The sequence below is a fragment of the Trachymyrmex septentrionalis genome, unplaced genomic scaffold (genome assembly GCF_001594115.1).
Source record: "Trachymyrmex septentrionalis isolate Tsep2-gDNA-1 unplaced genomic scaffold, Tsep1.0 scaffold220, whole genome shotgun sequence".
Classification (NCBI taxonomy): Eukaryota; Metazoa; Arthropoda; class Insecta; order Hymenoptera; family Formicidae; genus Trachymyrmex; species Trachymyrmex septentrionalis.
Genome location: NW_017305376.1, coordinates 262,431 through 284,585, shown reverse-complemented (window position 1 = coordinate 284,585; position 22,155 = coordinate 262,431). Strand labels below are relative to the sequence as shown.

Genomic DNA, 22,155 nt, shown 5'->3' with positions numbered 1-22,155 from the left:
AGGATATTGCGTGCAACGTGGGCTTTCGTAATGACCGAGGGCATCGATGGACAAAAAAATGCCCACGTTGCTACGCCATCCCGTCTTGCAAGCTCCTCAACGTTGAGATGATTAAGTGCGATTCGTGCGCTCGCATCTTCTTCGGGCGTCCGTGTTTCGATCGTCATCAAACGCAGGGATCGTATAATCAATCCCTCTCAAGCATTTGCGAATTCATTAAAATTTGCAACGGTTGTGGGCGATTAATTCAAAATTGATTAATTCAAAATCGCGACACGATTGCGACGTAATTTATTGTAAAACGTGCCGTTCGTTACAGTCTTCAAATCATTTGTGTTACATGCGGCCTCTTTGTCGTAAAGCCACAGTAGAAAACCCTGGAGAAGGTATAAGTACTATGGAGTTGCGAGAAGAAAATCCGCAAACAAATATGAATGGCAGAATTTGGGGGGATTTATTTGTTTCAGATTGATTGTGTGAATCCGATAATTTCATCGGCTCTCAATTTATGTCTGAAATATTAATTCAATTCTATTGAATGTATATTAAGACAGTAGTTCAATCTTAATACTGTGACCGCGAAGGCGCTGTGTTCAATGAGTGAAATATGAATGACGCCGAAAAAAACGGGCGAGCGTGTTAAAAGAGATCGTGTCGCATTTGTGTTTTATGATTTCGAAACGCGACAAGACGAAACGCTCGAAGAAACGGAGAACGTAAGAATTCATGTTCCAACTCTCTGCGTCGCACAACAAATTTGCAAAGTGTGCGCGGGAATAGAGACCATGTCATTGCGATGTCGTTGGTGTGGAGTGCGCGAATTCGTATTTAGTAGAGACCCCATAAAAGAGTTTGTCGATTTCGCGACGCGCTCGTCTAAATATTTTAAAAAATTTATCTGTATTGCGCATAATGCTAAAGCATTTGACGTTCAATTTATTTTAAAATACATCGTTGAAAAGTCGGGAAGAACCTCGGGTGATTTTGAACGGGACGAAAATTATCGTTATGATAATTGGACGTATAAAATTTATCGATAGCTCAAATTATATACCTATGCGATTATCGGAGTTACCCAAGGCTTTCGGGCTGCAGGATACTCTGGGCAAAGGTTTTTTTCCTCATTTGTTTAATACGTTGAATAATCAAAATTATATTGATCCAATACTTAACGCACGATATTATTCGCCCGAACAAATGAAACCCGAGGAACACGAGCGTTTTATGGTTTGGTACAAGGAAATATCGCATTCAAATTTCGATTTTAATTTTAAACAGGAAATAGTAAAATATTGTCGGAATGATAGGTAGATATCCTTCGACGTGCGTGCATGGCGTTCAGAAAAATTTTTTTAGAACGCGGAGACGTGTGTCCGTTCGTAGAATGCACGACTATCGCTTCCACATGTATGTATTTTTCGTAAAAACTTTTTACGTGAGGAAGAAATAGGAATCATTCCACCGGGTGGATATAGATATAAAGATAATCACTCGCACAAAGCTCTGCAGTGGTTAGTGTGGATGGAGCGCAAGCTCGGGCATCCTATAATCCATGCAGGGCGAGGCCGCGAGTATCGAATTGCCGGTACACCCGTCGACGGATATTACGAAGTCGAATCAGAGAACGAGACGTCGCGTTACGTGTTACAATTTCACGGATGTTTTTGGCACGGTTGTCCCAGCTGTTATCAAATCAATCGCGAAAGAAAACTTACGTCCGGGATGTCGCGCGAAGATACAATCGACGCACGATACGAACGAATTCTCGCAATGACATGGCGTCTTCGACAACGAGGATATAGGGTTATAGAGAAATGGGAGTGCGAATTTTCACGAGAAAAGCGCAAAAATTACGAAATGCGCACTTTTCTCGAAAACCATCCAATATTGATCAACTCTTGCGAGGCGTTCTTTGGTGGCCGTACGGAAAATGTCGTAACTCGATGCGAAGTTACAGGTACGGAGAAAATACGCTACGTGGACGTATGTTCTCTGTATCCGTACATATTAAAAACGGGTACTTTTCCGTTAGGCCAGCCAACGATTTATATCGGAGAACAGTGTTCGGAGCTGATTGGCGCAGCTCCGAATTTTAATTTCGATTGTGTCGAGGGTATCATTCGGTGCACAGTACTTCCTCCACGCGATCTTTTTCACCCTGTACTCCCGTACCGCGTACAAGGTAAATTGTTGTTCGGGCTGTGCCGTAGTTGCTGCGAAACGTTCTTGTAGGCCGAGTGCACTGACGATCTCCCCGCCGATCGTGAATTTGTAGGAGCGTGGGTATCCTGCGAATTGCGCAAGGCTCTCGAGAAAGGTTATCTCGTAACGAACGTGAGAGAAATATGGCAGTTTAAAGTCACGCGGTTCGATTCTCATACGAGGCAGGGTGGTTTATTTGCCGAATATATCAACAGTTTTTTGAAATTAAAGCAGGAAGCTAGCGGATGGCCGAGCGAATGCCTGGATGACGAGAGTAAGGAACAGTTCCTTCGGGAATACGAAAAAACCGAAGGTTCTCGATAAAAATAATATCGCCCGAAATCCAGATTTACGTTCGGTCGCAAAGCTCTGCCTGAATTCGTTCTGGGGTAAATTCGGCCAACGAACCAATCTGCCTAATACAGAGATCGTTAAAAAATACGATCATTTGGCAACGTTGCTCACGAGTTCAGAGCACGAAATAACCAATATATTACCTGTTAACGACGAGGTAATATATGTTTCGTGACGACTACGCGAAGAGACTGTCGCTCCTTCTCCGCAAACCAACCCGGTAATCGCGGCTTGGACGGCACAAGCGCGACTAATATTATATAAATATTTAGAGAAGTTAGGTAGTCGCGTTTTATATTATGATACAGACTCGTGTATCTATGTAAACAAAGGCGAACAGAGCGAGTACGTGCCGCGTACGGGGCATTTTCTGGGCGATATGACGGACGAGCTCGAGAGCTACGGCCGGGGCAGTTTTATCGAGTCGTTCATGTCCGGAGGCCCGAAATTCTACGCGTACGTCGTTCGTACACCGGAAGGTCGCCGACATGAGATCTGTAGAGTTAAGGGAATAACGTTAAATTATAAGAACTCGTGTATTATAAATTTTAATAGTATTAGGAAATTAATAATAGATAATGAGAGAGAAAGACGCGATGAAGAAGAAGAAGAAGAAACGGGCGGGGTAGCGATAAATTTGCGTTTTAGCACAATCCGTCGCACGATGTTTCACGAAATCGTAACACGAAACGAAGACGTGCGCACCGGTATTGGTAAAACGTAAATTTATTAATAATCGTTATTCCCTTCCGTATGGCTTCAAAAGAGAATAACGTCTTCTTCTTCTTTTTCTTTCTCTCACTTATATTTTAAGCTCGCGAGTTTTCCGCTTATTCGCGTAGTATTTAAGCATTATGTAAGAAAAACATAAATTTAAGTTTTTTTGTAAATAATAAATAGTCTAAGTATCCCTCTTTTGCGAAAAAAGCATTTTATTAAAATTGTATCAAATAATTTAATGTAAAAATGTAAAAATATAAAAGTGTAAATATTTAATTATAATAAAAATGTATTATATTGTTTCTAAAAATAATTGAATTTTATGTATAAGAGTTAGCAAAAATATAAACAAAAAAATTTTAAATTACATTTGTTTCCTTTTCTCCCTTTCTCTTTTTTTAAGAAAAGTATTTCGAATAAAAATATTTTTTTATTGTACTTGAAGGAAAACAAGAAGTGATTTATTACTTAATTCTAACCAACTTTTTTTTTCCGATTTCAACGAAAAGTTTTCCCTCGTAGCGACATCGTGGTAGTGACATCGGTAAGCTTATCGACGACGATGTCGCGTACTCATTAAATAGAAATATACGCCGATCGCAAATCTCTTTGACGCGCGCGAAGATAAGCTTATGCGCGTCGCGCCGCGGTGAGATCAGCTTTTCGCCAGCCGCGGTGCTCTTCGCTGACAAGCTCACGCGGGAGTACGCTGGCACGAGCACTCACCCGCCACGCGAAGGGGGCCCTGTCGTCGCGTTGATCAGCTTATCTTCTCTTAAAATTATTTTTTTCACGCGTTCTAGAAAATCAACGAAAATGACGTTTTTCCTTTTTGCTTTTGAAGTCGCGCACGAAGATCGTTTGCTCATTTCGTAAAATGGACGTGCGTTGGAAACATCTTTGGACGTCGATCGTATGCGGACCGACTGATTGTGGGAAGACGGTCTTCGTGAAGGCTTTTCTCAGGCATTTATCTCTCATGTACGACGTGTGCTTTAAGAGAATTTTGTTTTATTACGCGGAATGGCAAGAAGCCTATCGTCGATTACAATACGATACGCGTGTAAAAGAACAGCCCTGGGGATGCAGCAATACTAAAACGGCGAAGAAGAAGAATATAATTGAATTTCGCGAGGGATTACCCCATCCGGAAGATTACTCGAACTATTCGCTTTCTCCGAAATTAGTGATAATCGACGATCTTATGAGAGAATCGTCGTCGTGCGACGCGATCGTGGATCTTTTTACCAAAGGCAGTCATCATAAGAATCTCAGTGTTATTTTTATCTCGCAGAATCTATTCCACCAGGGGCGTGGACAGCGCGATATATCGCTTAACGAATTACATCGTCGTTTTCAAAAATCCATATGATCGTACTCAAATTCGTCATTTAGCGCGTCAAGTCTATCCCGACGATCCGAAATTTCTAGAAGAGGCATACTACGACGCCACATCGAGGCCTCACGGGTATTTGTTGCTCGATCTGAAACAATCAACGGACGAGTATCGATTTCGAACGTGTATTTTTCCCGAGGATAGGTTTTATTACGCCTACGTGCCGCGTAGATCATTTTCCAGCGGACACGTATAAAAGTTGAGTATGGCTAATCGCGTGTATCAGTCGTAAATTTTTCTCGCGATGAAGGTGGGTGACGCGAAATCGCACAAAGCGACGAAAATCGCCACACATTCGATCAGTAAGAGAAACGCCTGTCTCCTCGCGGCGCTCTATCATTTGAACAAAAATCAACGCACAACCTTCTTACGTAGCGCTGACGAAAAATTAATTCGTTGTATCTGTGAATGTGTTTTTAATACACTCAAAGGTAACGTCTCGCTCGAACGGAGTGAAAAAAACCGGTTAACCAAATACAAAAAAGCTCTGCGCTGCGTCATTGCAAAACGCGGTAATTGGAAGGATAGAAGAAAGCTGTTGGTGCAGCAAGGAGGATTTTTACCCTATATTATCGGACCTATATTATCGACCTTATTATCGCTAATTATCGAAGGAACGAAATAGTAGAGATAAAACGTTATGGAGAGGGCTAAAAAAATGGTTTTAATTTCGACGGAAAATCTGGAGAAAATGCAGCATCAGCTACGTCAGAATCCGACATCGTTCGTTGACGAAGAGTCAAAAGAAATAGCAGTATCGCAAAATTCGGATAACACCTTGAGCTCTAATAACACAACGCAAACCCCGGGAACTCATCTAACAGGACTCGATGCGGAGATGGTCGTATTCTCTTCCAGATGGCCTCGTGATGAAAGCGAGAGGTGGAAAATGTACAGAGAGGCATTATGGAGATACCTACGGTTTTATCCGAGAAGACAGAAAGACGTATGTAACGAAAATGAAAATGCAGAAGACAACGCTACACGAGATGCCTCCGATGATAACGAGACGACGAACGATGACGTTTTTCACGACCTCACGCAAACATCTGATACCACCGCCATCACATTCCAATAGTAATACAGATATTACAGCGAAAAATTTCGAAATTACAAGCGAGCATAATCATATGATGAAAAGCATCGAGGAAATACTGAAAAGCGTACCGAAATCTGATCGTAAGTATGCACACTTACTGATGAAACATTCGCTTCGAAAAGCTGTGCCCGATAAACTTAGTTGAGACGAGCACGGAATCGTGACTATAGATGGTAATATCGTGAAAGATTCGAATATCGCTGACTTAATAAACGAAGCAATGCTCGAGAGAAAAACCGTGAAAGCAGTGGGTAGAAATCAGTTTGCACGATTACTCCGTGTGTTGAACATACCTTCTGCACTGGTGAGAAATAAAAGTTTATTGTCCGTGCATGCTATAAACATCGTCCGCGCGCGAGTTTCACGCCTGTTAAATCGAAAGAGCGAGTTCCACATCGATTGTATCGAGAGCCAGAGGAAGGAGAAAAACGTAAAAATTACGAACAAGAAATAGACGAGGAAAGCTCGCTGATTCTTTCTCGCACACGAAAAACTGATATCCCGGTATCTTTGCAAACAGGAAAAGCCGGTTGTTCGGTTGGAAAAAATTAAGATAACGATGACGTTTGAAAAACTATACTACGATCCGTCGAATTATGCGGGTTATTCGGCGGTGGATATCTAACTCGCGCCGTTAAGCTTCTCAACGCGTACTAGCAAAAAGCGAAGGACGAGTACCTGTATACTTACAAACGGACAAAGGTAAAGAATTTGTCGCGCACCCAATGCAAAAATTTCTTAAAGAAAACGATATTCGTTTTCGAGTAACACGCAATCCGGACATTAAAGCTGCCGTTGTCGAGCACTTCAACAGAACACTAAAGGAGCGAATGTTGCTATTTTACGTATAAAAATACGCGACGCTACGCGATGTTCTACAGGACGTTGTACGTGCTTACAATCACACGCGTCATACGTCCACGAGAATGCAACCCGCGGTAGTAATGAGAGAAAATCCCGTATCGCTCGTGAAAATATATCACGTCGTTGGAAAAACGACATATTAAAGAAACGAACGCAAAAGATTAAATATCGCGTTGGAGATCTCTTCGTATCAGTAGGGCGAAAGCAGCCTTCGAGAAAGGTTACGAGGCTAAATGGAGCGAGGAAATATTTCAAATTTATCGTATTCTCGATTGGCGAAATCCTCACGTGTACAAGCTACGAGATTTAGCAGACGAAGTCATAGACGGTATTTTTTATGAGCAAGAATTAGCACGAGTTGAGAAGAACCTAGAGGAAGAACAATTTATTGTTGATCGCGTGATAAAGAGTAGAGAGCGAGGAGCTAATAAGCAAGTGCTAGTTAGCTGGCGTGGTTATCCTAGTAAGTTTGATACCTGGATTCCGGCATCGAGTTTAATTTCTCTTCGCGAGGAACAATTTCTTCTGGTACTCCCAAGTAACAGTAGTATGCGCCATTCTCCTAATAATACAACGTCGTCCTTCATCACTGAATTATTTCACTCTATAGTGTTGCATGGAGAATGGGAGGTAGCAATAAATGAGATTTAATTTTCTTGCACCTTTTTACACGTACGTCATAACGAAAATGTGATCAGATTCGTCGACGTTAAACCCGATGAGGAAACGAATGGCCCGTTTACGGCAAAAGAAGCTTCATTTCCAAATGGAATTTACAACGACATCCACGAGCTTATTGAGGCGATTAATATCGCATGTAAAAATGTCGAATCGCATTTTTATTTCGAATAACAAAGAGCGTCTGGCGGCAAAGTCTACATAAGTATTAACTGCGACGAAAAATGCAAAATGCTACATCATATAAACTTTTCCAATAATCTTCTACGAATGCTAGGTTTCTCAGTAGCAATTTCCAATAAAAATGAATTGTATTCCAGGCTCTCGATACGTAAACCTAATTCCAATGAGACAGAAGAGAAAATTTTTCTTACTCATGGATTTAATAAGAAGACGGGGCAAACACGTACAGTCGGTTATTGGAGTGTCGAATCCTATAGTTTGTGACGTGCTATCCCTGATAAAATGTTCGTATATTATATTGCGGCTTATATAACAGGCGATGTGCGTACTCCTCTTCTCAGAATAGTACCGATCGAGATATGCAGTCATAATTACGCATTTGGTGCAAATTTGGTGAAGCATTTCTCATTTCTAAATTATATCCCCTTGCAGCGAACAAATTTCAGAACGATCGAAATAGATATAAGAGATCATCTTGGAAATAAAATTCCATTCGAATTCGGTACGCTGACTGTGACACTGCACTTTAAACGTAAGCAATAACTTTCTTTCGTATGCGCGAGCGTGAAGGTAACGCCAGTCTATAGTTAACAACTCACAATGGAATATGGAGTATTTTGATGCGCGGGATACTGGTAGCAGAGGTGGAATTTCACGTGTTTTCGTCGGTTCACCCTATTAGCGCGGGCATGGAATCGGAAGCTTTCTCAGTGGTTTATTTAGAAAAATACTACCTTTTCTAAATAAAGGTGAGCGTGCTGTAGCAAAAGAAGCGATGGAATTAACGTGATAGAAGACGTCGAAAATAATAAACCGTTAAAGGAAGCGGTCAAAAGTCCTCGTGGAATCGAGGGGTAATTTGAAGAGAAAAGCCAAAGAAAAAATAAGCTCCCTGATGAGGGGATCTGGATATAAAATATCCACGAAATGCAGCGCTTCAGTTTCCACTCGGTGGTCGAGATAGACGTATCGCGCATCATAAACGACGTCGGGGGGTCAAAAGAAAATCATCGAGAAGTACCACAGGGAAGAAGAGCAAAAAAGTGACGAAGAAAAAGAAAATTCGTGCTGCTGGAAGAAAAACCAAAAAACCATCCGCTAGGAAACATCGTGGCAAGAAACGCGATGTATCCGACATATTCTCTTAATTGAGATACGATTTCGCTGCTGGAGAAAAGCATGTCCTTTCTTCATACCCACTCGAGCGAGTGTATAAAGAGCGAACTCGATCTCTTCTCTCTGCCACCTACGCAAACCAGCATTGAGAGTTCGCAATGGATTTATTACAAACCCGTAACTTCGCTCGAAGATGACTCGCCCATAGAATTCGTCATACCTGGACATGGAGAAGACTATCTGGACCTCACTCACACCATGTTGAGCCTTCGCATATGCGTAGAAAGCGAGTGCGGGGAGAGCACGTCGGTCCCACCCGACGGCGGGACAAAAGTAGGCCCCGTAAATCATTTATTGCATTCCATGTTCAACCAAATCGACATATATTTCAATCAAAAGCTCGTATCGCCACCAAATAACGCTTTCGCGTACCGCGCGTACATCGAGGCGTTATTAAATTATGCTTCACCCGCAAAAACCTCCCATCTAACTACCTCTTGCTTATGGGACGGATATCCCTGGTTACATGGACGACACGTTAGACGCGTCAAATCCAAATACAGCGCTCGAGAGACGCGCGCAATACATTCGAGGAAATCGCGCGCTAGATCTCATTGGTCATCTTCACTGCGACGTTTTTAATCAAGATAAATTTTTAATTAATGGAGTGGAGGTTAGAATGAGACTGGTATGCTCGAAAAATTTTTTTTGTCTTATGGAGAGTAAAACGCTATCAAAAATACGCATTCTTGACACCAGTCTACTCGTAAGAAGAGCAAAAATAAGCCCGATCGTGCTCCTCACATACGTCAGAATGCTGAGTAAAACTACCGCTAAGTATGCCCTTACGAGGGTCGAAGTTAAATCATTCACGATACACGCCGGCGTCGTGGGGGAATCGATAGACAACGCAATCAGACAGCTACCAAAACGAATAATAGTCGGCTTTATCGATAATAAAGCGTTTAACAGTAATAGAAAATTAAATCTGTTTAATTTAAAAAATTACGGAATAAATTTTTTTTCACTGTACGCCGATGACATGCAAATTCCGAGTAGACCGATACAATCAAATTTTTCGAAAAACGACCCGCTCTACGTTGAAGCTTATCACACATTATTCTCGGGAACCGGCATTCACTTTCTAAACGAGGGTAATTCTATAAGTAAAGACGATTACGCCAACGGCTACACTCTTTTCGCTTTCGATCTTACTCCCGATCTATCTTCTAATTGCGCGGGACATTGGAATCTCGTAAAACACGGAAGCTTACGATTAGAAGTGAGATTCGAAAAAGCTCTTTCTGTGACTATTAATTGTATCGTCTATGCCGAGTTTGATAACGTTTTAGAAATTGACTCCTCGCGTCAAGTTATTTTCGACTTTTCCGGTTAGTCCTACGGCAAGAAAATTATTTTCCCCCCTACTACACATTTTTTTTCGTCTAATTGAACGCGAGAATACGAAAAAGCTTCAGTCTTTTTCGCGATACCAACGCCAACGTTTCGTGACGTAAAAAAGGGTAGCGAAAATTCGAATATAATATCATAATGGATGTAGTCATCGAGATATAAGATTTTCGCGATGTCGAAGAAAACTTTATTCCGAAAGAAATCGCGGTTCTAGCGATTAACGCAGCAATCACCGGACACTGGATTATGACGTCACCCTGTCCATTCGAAGATTTACCCGTGAGAGCAAAATGAGAAAACAACTGGCTTACACGAAATTATCATGGAATCGAATGGTTTGATGGAGACGTCAATCCAAAAAACTTTACGATACATCTGCGTGACATTACACGACACGCACGCTACATCTATACCAGAGGACAAGAGAAGGCTCGTTATCTGAGCAATCTACTTTCTAGAAACGTATATAATCTGGAAGAAATTTCTCCGGCTTTCAAAAATCTACCAGATTTCGAAGACCGTGGACAACGCTGCACGCATCACGGATTTCGAGCCAGCGCCGAATCACGCTGCGCCTTACGCAACGCTTACAAATTGAAACGTTGGCTAACTATACGACATTTCATCAAGCAACAATTCAAGTTATGATAACCTTTCCTCGGAAAATTGGAGCGAGAGCGTCGTCGAGAGCGAAAAAACCGACAGCGAGAATTCTTCAATTCAATTTAAAAATCGGAAACACGATATCGCTAGCAACATTGAAGCGTGGAGGAAAAATATCGCGACGAAAAAGACGAATCAAAACGCGGACAAACAAGTGACAGACGAGGAGAAAAAAGATCTCTCAAAATTCGACTCGTGGACCGATAGAGATAAAGCTAACACCAACGTCTTGCAAGCATCGAGCATTTTAGGGAGCTCCACATTGCATACGTCAGCAAAAGAGGTACATTTTGAATTTACGCAAACATTTCCTTTCTCACGCTTTCCGACGACGAGAAATGAATTCGCTGGAAGTTTTAAACGCATTACATCATCTCCGTATACGACATGCGGGGGTCTATCCTGCCGATCGATTGCCGAGGGTGTGGACGAGGTCGACCGCTATTGTCGCTAACACGGACGATCACGATCGACCCGGGACTGGGTCGCCTTTACATCGATGAACGCGGGACAGGAACGTATTTCGATAGCTACGGCTTGCCGCCATTGGATCCAAGATTCCTCTTACGACTTTGACGAAACTCCACCACGTATCGCTAGAATACGACAACGCTGCAAGGAATATTTTCTCAAACTTGCGGACAATACTGCTGTGTATTTCTATATTATTTGTGTAATGGCTATAATCTTAATCAGTTTCTTGATCTGTTTACCTCTGATTGTAAGCGAAATGATCGATTGATTGCACAGTTATTTCATAAAATTTTTCTTCATTGTAAACATAAACTCGTAAATTCTCATGCTGTATGCCGCCATGTTCAAACGTGTACTCTTTTAAAAAAATAAAATAACTATTTCATGTAATATCTTTTTTAAATAAACGTTTTTGAACTTGTAAATATTGCCTTGTTTCTTACTCTTACCCCTTCACCCTCATTTACAATAGATACATTTTCCCCATATACAGACTCAGATAATGTACATTAAATACACAAAATATAGAAAGAATTTTTTAAAGCAATGCTCGAAGACGACGCGTCGCAACAGCTAAACATGTTCGTTCCTGTTTTACCTCCCCAAAATTCTTTCGAACAAAGCAAGTCTCTCTCTAGGCCCGCAAATTTTCGTGTAAGATCTCCTTTCTCATACATTAATAACATTCACTGAATCGTCTACACGTCGGAGACGTTGCCCCGCGACAACAAAAGCGACCGTCAGAAAATTCGACTGCTATTCATCCCCCGCTGTTTGTACTGTAGCCTTGCGACAAAAGAAAGCTGCAGTCCGAATCTCCATTCACCATTTTTCAAACCTCCATTTTGTCTAAGGCCCTCTACCACCCACCCTCTCCAATCATCTTTTGGGTAGGTATGGAGCGAACCAATCAAATCTTGGGCGAGTATAGGGCGAACCAATCAGAACACACCATTTAATTACCCTATTACCCCCTCCCTTCATTCCTCGATCAATCAGAACGCGCCCTTTCTCCAGACTGACCCGTTTAGACCACGCCCACGACGCCGGAGGGAGACGTGGAGGGGGTTTATTTTGACGTCCCATAGCTGCCCATATACTACTATCGCGGGATTAGTTGATAGGGTAATTTTGCTTTCAAATTCTAAATTTCACCTTGATAATTTGTATTTTGTTATTAAAGTATTATTAGAGAATGATTATCCATTGTATTTGAGAATATTAACAATCAAGCATTTTAAGAATGGATCTGGACACGGAGGAAATCCGCGAAACGCATAACTTTTATATAGAAAGCACCCGTGAAAGCTTTAAGAATAATAACAATCGTTTGAAGAAAATTATTATGATTGGAATTAGGAAGAGTGTTGTTAATGATAATAGGGTAGAACAGTGCAGTTTTCGTGGTTCACTGTTCCTTTCGTTCGTGGTATTACTGAGAAGTTTAGCAGATTGAGTAATGAGCATATGAGGGTATCGTTCTATAGTACTAATAAATTGTGAGAATTCATTAGAGTATATAATACCCTTTACCGCGTGAGAAATCAAATGTTGTTTATAAGATCTCGTGTAAGAGTTGCGATGCGAGTTATGTGGGACAGCTAAAGTCAAGAATCACGGAGCATAAGAACCACATCAAATGGAATATTTCTACTCGTAATGTCATAACGGAGCATCGGTTACAAGAAGGCCATGATTTCGATTGAGAGAACATTACAATACTGAACGAGGAGCCTCACTGCAGAAAGAGATTAATTTCGGAGATGATATTCATCAGGAGACAGACGCACGAACTCAACTTGCAGATGGATATGGAGGGGCTTCTCAAGGCCTACCTCCTCATTATAGACAAGCTATAAAAACTTGTTGTCACGTCTAATCAGTCAGTGTCGTTCGTATGCAGTAATGAGTCTTTCTGGCGTGATTTTTGATTATTTTCCAACTTTTATCTTCATGGAATTGATTAACGTTCCAATGCAAAATTTTTCATTTGTTAGCTTCAATAATACTAACTAAAACTAAAAGTGACTCACTATGTCTGACATTGATTGGTCAAAAAATGTCGAACCGGTTTTTGAATAATTCGTAATAATGTTTACGATATATGTGTAGTTTGTGATTTATGATCAGGGGGAGCGTTCTTATTTTCGGGATATATTTAATCATAATCTTAAGATTTTTGATAAATTAGTTTTTTATATTTTCTATTTCGATATTTCCATTATTTCCTTTTTTTTCGTTCTTTTTTCTTTTTTCTTTTTCTTTCATTCTTTTGGGGTTTAATTCTGGCATTTAAATTTTCGAGATAGGGGAGCTCACCATGACAGGATAATTTTTATTCACATTTATGTATGTTAGTTTGTGTTGTCTCTGAGGAGGGCTCAAAAGTGAGCCGAAATATATAAGCGCGTTTTAGTTAATAAAGAAGTTTCACACTTCATAGATATATTATTTGCGCGACGTCTTCTGCGCTTGACTCCTACTGCCCGTATCCTTTCCAGTTCTTTGATGTAAAACAGACTTATGAAAAAAACATTAATTTCTACAGCCTGTAAGAGTTCGTAATTTTCAAATTCTTTATATTAAAAAAAAATGTTTTTTTTTATTATTAAAAATCATAAACGCATTGCTCAATAAACAAATTTGGATGCATAATAATAATAAAGTATTTTATTTATAAGATAATATCACAGCAACTAGGCCTCTATTCTTGAAAAGAAACGTGTAGGAAGACAAAGAAAATACTATACGATATGTAACGTATACTATAATATTTTCCTAATTTTTTGTGTTTCTTTTCAAGAAGAGGAGTTCTAGTATTATATTAGGTTGTTCGGAAAGTAATTTCGTTTTTTCCCAACAGAGGACTTAATTGTATTTTTTCACAGCCAACTTCACACTTAAGCCGCATAATCATTATATATTTTGACAGCTGATATAGCAAGGCTTGCTTGTGAAAAAAGTTCGATTGATTCTACGCAGTAGTTTTTGGTTGGTGCCCTATCAAATATGGAAAGTGAAAAGCAGCATTTTCGGCATATTTTACTTTTTTACTATCGAAAAGGTAAAAATGCTGTTCAAGCAAGAAAAAAATTATCCGATGTGTATGGAGAAGATGTATTGACAGAACGCCAGTGCCAAAACTGGTTTGCAAAATTTCGATCCGGCAATTTTGATGTTGAAGATACACCACGTTCTGGAAGGCCAGTTGAAGTTGATGAAGACACAATAAAGGCATTAATTGATGCAACCGGCGAATAACAACTCATGAGATCGCTGAGAGATTAAATTTATCGAATTCGACCGTTCATGATCATTTGAAACGCCTAGGTTTAATCTCAAAGCTCGACATATGGGTTCCTCATGTTCTTTCGGAAAGAAATTTGTGCCGTCGCATTGACGTCTGTGATTTGCTTTTCAAACGTCAAGAAAATGATCCATTTTTGAAGCGCATCATCACTGGGGACGAGAAATGGGTTGTCTACAACAATGTTAAACGCAAGAGATCATGGAGTAAAAAAGATGAACTGACTCAAAGCACTTCGAAAGCCGATATTCATCAAAAAAAGGTGATACTATCTGTTTGGTGGGATTTCAAAGGAATCGTTTTTTTTCTACCGGACAACACAACGATCAATTCTGAAGTGTACTGTCATCAGCTGGACAAATTGAATGATTCACTTAAACAGAAAAGGCCAGAATTGATCAATAGAAAAGATGTAGTATTCCACCAAAATAATGCGAGACCTCATACAAGTTTGGTAACTCGCCAAAAGCTTTTACAGCTTGGATGGGATATACTGCCACACCCACCATATTCTCCAGATCTGACACCTTCTGATTATTATTTGTTCCGGTCTCTACAAAATTTTTTAGACGGTAAAACCTTTACTTCAAATGAGGAAGTAAAAAATCACCTGGATCAGTTTTTTGTCAGCAAAGAACAAAAATTTTATGAGCGTGGAATCATGCTACTGCCAGAAAGATGGCAAAAGGTATTGGACCAGAATGGACAATATATATAATAATTCAATAAAATATTTATTCACTATAAGAAAATCGTCTTTCATTTTCATAAAAAAAAAACGAAATTACTTTCCGAACAACCTAATAATATTGCCATAAATTACGCAATTCGAATTTTTAGATTATTTATTGATTTTTAAATATAGCAAGGCGACATTAGTATGTTCTGATCCGCTTTATCGAATTCTGTTCAGATCAACTTTTATGATGCAGCCACACTTTACAATATTGATTTAAAATTGTATCAATCAAAATAGATCGATGATTTAATAATGCTGACATTTCGATGTCTAAATTTGTAAAAAAATTGTTCATAAGAAACAATTTCTTTGTATTGTACTTAAGCTTTGTTAAAATATTTTTTGTGGTAAAAATATTTTTCGTGATTCGTAAAACTCTTTCAGCTGTTTTGCAAATTTTTATGACATTGTTGCTTGGGAATAATAATCCTCTTCTATTTTTTATTTTGCATAACACTGATGTTGATTTGTCAGTTTCCAAACTTTCACGGCAAATTTAGTAAGAAATCGTATTTCGAATGCTTCTTACTATAACACCATCTATGTAAGACACAACTTCTGAAATATTCATTCCATGACCAACTTCAAAGTCATAATCATGAATCATGTGAATCATGAATCATGTGAGATGAAAAGAGACTGCGACATTTCTGGGGCGACGTTTTCTGTTTCATTGACATTTAAAGTCGTATTTGTAGTCGTACCTGATTGTAGAATTTTTTTTTCATCTTGGACTGTGCAATTCGAACCTTCAGATAAGACAATTAACGTGAGTAATCAATTTTTTGTAAGCCGTTTCAAATTGCCTGCAATTGGATTATTGTTAAATCCACCGATCCTTCTTATACAAAAAAAGAATGTTTCTAAGTGGCCCTGAGATAATTTATACGTTAATAAGTATGAAATCAATTTTTCATCTAAAAGAAATGTTATAAGTTTGATTTCACTTTTCATGGCAACGATTAATCCCCAAAAACCTTTTTTTCCTGTGATTTAGAACTAACATGATTCCTGTAGATTTATCACAAATTTTTAAGGATTTTATATAATTTATAAAGTCGATTTGATTTTTGTCTCCAATTCATTTATACTTTCTGTTGAAATAAACTTTTAAAACTTATTTTTGCTGAATTTTTGTTTCGAGTTCAGAAAATCAAAAATATTATTAATGTTTTTGCAAAATGTAATTGTTGCATTCGCACCTGCAAATTCTGGCACGTTAAACCTTGCTTCAAAAACATTAATGCATCAGCTACTCAAGTGCTAAAAATTTGAGCAGCAAGTTTGACCTTCATATTTTCGTTATAAAAATTGATATGTCTACTGGTAATTTTTGTTCCTAGATGAACACCTTCTTTTTCTTGATGCTCGACGAGTTTTACTAAAAAATCCCATTGAATTCGATTGCCATCAATCAGATCAAATTTATCTAACATTTCTTGTCTACTAACTTTAGCATGTAGCATGCATCAGAAACAGCAAAAATTGGTTCTCCAGTGACAGGATGGTCAAATGATGGTTCCATGTCAATATCTCTTATTTTTGCTTCAAGACTTTCTATCATACTCAAATTAGTCGACGCACCATCAAAAGTAATGCTACTAATATCATTAATTTTATGATCGGAAAGAATTTGTAGAATTTGATTAACAATATTTGCTCTTTCTTTACCTGTCAAGCTCCGTATTAAATAATACGCAATTGATGTTTTTAAATGTCCATTAAGAGCAACAAGCGTAAATACCAAGATGTAGGTCGCTCTATCTGATTCTTTTTTATCTAATCCAAGATCTACGTATCCATAAAATTTTTTACCGTCCCAGTCTATGTGATACTTAATTGACATATCGTCGACCTGAAGACCGAATTGCAATTTTTTTTAATTCGCTGCATTTTCGCTGATGTACTTCTTAATACTGTCTAGAACTTGCAAGCTAATCCCAAGGCTGAAATCGATTTTGTTATAATACTATCTTCTATTATAATACTCTTTGGATGAGGCAAGCAATTGATAAATTTACTACGAACATATTCGTAAGCAGATGCAGAGTAAAATAGTAAAGTACAGGAAAATTCTCTTAGAGTTGCAGGAAAATGGTTTCCTTCGAATTTGGAAATAAGATTGTCTAGAAGGTCAGTTAAAAAGGAACTTGATGAATCCTAACAAATAGAATAGAAAAAGGACAAGCAATTAATTGGAAGTACATGCAATGAAATTCAAAGAATACATAAATATATTAATTATTTATTTATTTATTTATTTGTAACGTAATTGTACAATAGAAGTCATTTGAAGTGGATATTCTTGAGAATCTTACATCAAAATTGATCACAGAATTTTTTTGAACAAAATTTGCACACATTTTTACGCTAGATAAATTCTATCAAAATCTACATTTAATTAAGAAATATAAATTTTAGTATTTTTAGTAGTGTCTATTATTATTATTATTATTATTATTAGGCGTTAGGAACTCGAAAGCTCATTGCCGCAAATACCAAATCCCGCCACTGTTCCCGTCCCTGAGCAAGATCCCTCCATTTGTGACCCTCGTACTCCATTTCGTTAAGGTCCATTCTAATATTATCTAAATTAATTAAATTTAAATTAGTTGAATTTTAATAAATAATTTTTAGGTTCTTTATTAGTATTTTTTATTAGTATTTTTTATTAGTATTTTTATTAGTATTTTTTATTTATTTTTTTCTTTTTTAGGTTCTTTATTAGTAGTCTATAGTCTTAAAAATATCAGAGTCATTCAAAATGTGAAAGAATTAAGTGTGGTGACTTACGATCTCCTAAACTATAACTGTATAAACTCCATCAAACAAAATATAACACACTTGTTTACACACTTACTTGTAAGGCATTTACTGTTTCTTTAGACACAAACTCGTTTTTTTCTAAATGTTTCAGTAAATTCTTCATATTTCTATTTTACTATTTTGTCGTGCTACTTTTTGATTCAGAGTCTTCAATTTAGTCTTATTTAAGATAAGAAAATTTTCAAATATTTCTCAACTTTCTTAGGAAGTAAAATCTGCATGGCAGAGATCTCCGATGTATCGGGGATTGCAGAAACGCTCCGCAGGATTTTTAGGTTCCTCGTTTTTCCTATAGAATTATATTTAAAATGCAAAACAATTTCAAATTAATGAATAAATTTGATTTGCAAAAAATATTAATTTTACCTTTTCCATAATGAATGATCTTCATTAAATGCACTGTTTCGGCGATGAACTGCTCTCTGGTGGTGAATCTCTTTCCTCCGAACCATTTCTTCATGTTTGGAAACAGGAAATAGTCGCAGGGGGCTAAATCTGGCGAATATGTTGGATGGAAGCAATTCGTAACGGAATTCGTTGAATTTGGCCATTGGTGCCGGGTACGTGCATTGTCTTGATGGAAGAGCTTTCTTCTTCGCTAAATGGAGATATTTTTTCTTTAAAATTTTGTTGAAACGATCCAATAAGGCTACGTAGTAATCGCCATTGATCGTTTGCTTCGACGGAAGGTAATCGATATGAATTATACCGCATGCATCCCAAAAAACTGTGGCCATTACCTTTCCAGCCGACTTCACGGTCTTCGCCTTCTTCGAAGCTGATTCACCCGGTGAAGTCCATTGTTTTGACTGTTCCTTCGTCTCGGGTGTGAAGCAATAGATCCATGTTTTGTCCACAGTAATGAATTTACGCAGAAATTTATCTGGATTACATTGAAATATCTCCAAACATTGTTTTAAAATCGTCACACGGTCGCGCTTATGGTCCACAGTGAGCAAACGCGGCACCCATTTTGCCAATAGCTTTTACATACCCAATTGTTCGTGCAAAATTGAAATCACTGTGCCATGTAATATGCCTGTGGTCTCAACAAGCTCGCGCACTTTCACTCGTCGATCAGTCAAAACAGTATCGTGGACTTTGTCGATGATTTCTGGCGTAGCAGCCTCAATTGGACGTCCCGAACGAGATGCATTATATGTGAATGTACGACCACGTTTAAATTCATTCATCCAATTGTATACAGTCTCAAACGCTGGTGCAGATGTGCTATGAACATTATCCACCTCAGCTTTGATTTCTTATCTCTCTTTCGGCGTTAAACCTTTCATATGTAGATGTTTGATCGCTGCACGGAACTCGTTTTTTTCCATTTTGCAAAAAATACAAAGATAGTTCGATTCAATCGTTTACAGAAATGAAACCACTCGATGATTACCGCTCAAAATTTGACAGTAATCAGCTGAAAGATGCTACTTGTCAAAAAGTAATGTGACATGATACTACGAGTGCCCTTTGACAGATTTTTTAAGAATTTATTGATTTCGTATTTTACGCTGTGACATCCTTTTGACATTCAAGACTCGAGCGTCGAGCAGTTGCAATATATACCGAAGGTACGAGGGTCGTTTGAAAAGTCCGTGCAAAGTCACTGCTGATGGCACTACTGGCGCGTATCAAGGTTAGATTTAGTTAGTAGCATCTCTTGGAGGAACACACACCAAGTTACAGCCAGATCGGTCTATTTGTTTGTGTTTGGCATTCATTTGAATCGAGGAAGTCGAGTGATTTTCAATAACGCACCAGCTCACACCTCAGCAGTTGTGGTCGCAAAATTAATGGAATTAGGGTTCCAACTCGTCTCACATCCCCCCTATTCTCCAGACTTGGCTCCCTCGGACTACTATTTGTTCCCCAATATGAAGAAATGGCTGGCGGGAAAAAGATTTTATGGAAACGAGGACGTGATTGCAGAAACAAACCCCCCTCGACTTCCTCGATTCAAATGAATGCCAAACACAAACAAATAGACCGATCTGGCTGTAACTTGGTGTGTGTTCCTCCAAGAGATGCTACTAACTAAATCTAACCTTGATACGCGCCAGTAGTGCCATCAGCAGTGACTTTGCACGGACTTTTCGAACGACCCTCGTATATATACGCGTAAACGGTGTCGACCGCGTGTCGAGAACAAGCTTCTAGAACACGTGAAAGCAGATCCGGAGGTTCGAACCTATCGTCGCTGCGACGAGCACTACAATACTTTTGAGTTATTAGGTCAATCGGAAAGTTCCATCCGTTTAGCGGTGAGTAGCTGTAATAGCCAGAACTGCCGATAACTCTAATATCTAAATCAAGCTTAATTTTTTAGTTTTACCATCTATCAATAAAATTTAATATATAAAAGTATACGTTCGCATCAATAACATTGCTTGTTTATTGCATCGAAGATGTCGAAATTTGAGTCAAATAAGCGTTATTTGCACAAAGTGTTAATCTTTTGCTTCATATAGAATAAAACTGCAGCCGAAGTTCATTGAATGCTTGTAGAAGTTTATGGTGATAGTTCTCCTTCCGATAAAACATGCAGAGAATGGTTTCGACGCTTTAAAAATGGTGATTTTTATGTGGTGAACAAAAAGCGTTCTGGACTGCCAAGAGCATTCGAAGACGAAGAATTGTAGGCATTGAAGACCCATATTAAACGCAAAAATAATTTGTAGAAACATTAACTATAGGCTGTTGTATTTGCGGGCACATTCTCCTTACAGTCAAATTCTATGCGTATGACCACAGTGGCACTCTTGACAGATTTGCGTTTTGTTGCGAGTAATCAATGACTACAAAAGGCCTTTTTTCGGTAAATAAGAGCACGTTGAGTAGCATTTCGAAGCAATAGAGTCTATGCTCTACGGAAATGCGCGTACGTATCAAACAGGACAGCGTATCTCTTTTTGCTAAAATCCAGATTTAAATCGTCATACGGATAAAATGCTGAATTTAGATAAAATTTCGCGTTACTCAAATTACATTCGTCGAACATGCTAACATCTTGTGAAATGATATTCTGTCGAACGGTATGCAGAGCAAAAATAAGATATCACGGCTTTTCAAGCTGAATCGCCGTTTTGACGGCGCATGAATGCTTTATGTATTTTGTAACAGAGAATACAAATCCCACGAGCGAAAACTCATACTCAGAAACGACCACTTTCCAATGTTCGCAACATTGATATTTTAATTATAATATCATACTTGTACATGTTTCGGCTAATCTTTTAGCCTTCTTCAGCAAATTTACAATATATATTTCAACACGTTATCCATGAAAATTTTTTATGTAATGTTTATTTAATTTTGAATACAAACTTACTGTCCCCCGCGTGCTTCACCGTTAAATCGGAACGTAATAGTTTGTAGCATTTTTTTCTCGGAAAACTTATGATAGCTGTCCGTCAAATCCGTCTGAGAGATTGATGCGATAATGTTGGGTTCTTCTTTTAAATAGTGCTCTCTTCCACATTTTTTTTACATATCCCAAAGAGGAAATTTTTTTCTTTTTAGATACTTTATATTTTGAAGAACAATTGCGATATAGTGGAAGGATACGAGGTTCTCGCGTAGTAAGTGTCATAAATATATTAAATTAAATTGATTCAGTCGTCTAAGTTTATAGCACCATGTATTAGTATTGCGAGTAAGCGCGTTTCGCAATTCAAGTTCTCTACCGCGAATCAAATGCATCATCGACAAACAATATTGTTTATCCATTTTTTATACAGAGTAACGAAAACTCACAACTCTTAATTAACGTTTTAAAGTATATATGTATACAATAATACCCTCACATTTCTTCTGCGGTGGCCGCAGTGGAATCTAAGTGTGACTGATTCATTGGAGTAGCACATATTATATAAGAATGTACTCTGACCATATCGAACCTTTTTTTTATTACACCAACAATAACGTACCAGGTGTACAAGTATGAAATGTGGATTTAAAAAAAAAACACGTTAAATTCGGAAGAATGATAAAAAGAGCTTTATTCAAAGTATGCTCCATTGTTAGTTACACATTTTTCCCATCTTTCGGGCAATTTGTGGATATCACGCCAGTAAAAATCTTCCCCCTTTGCCGCGAACCATTCATCGAGCCTTTTT

At 38.5% G+C, this 22,155-nt stretch overlaps 1 pseudogene; it reads right to left on the bottom strand.

The window, feature by feature from the left end:
* Window positions 1-16,258: 16,258 nt before the first annotated feature.
* LOC108748447 lies at window positions 16,259-18,409 on the bottom strand (annotated as a pseudogene).
* Window positions 18,410-22,155: the final 3,746 nt, after the last annotated feature.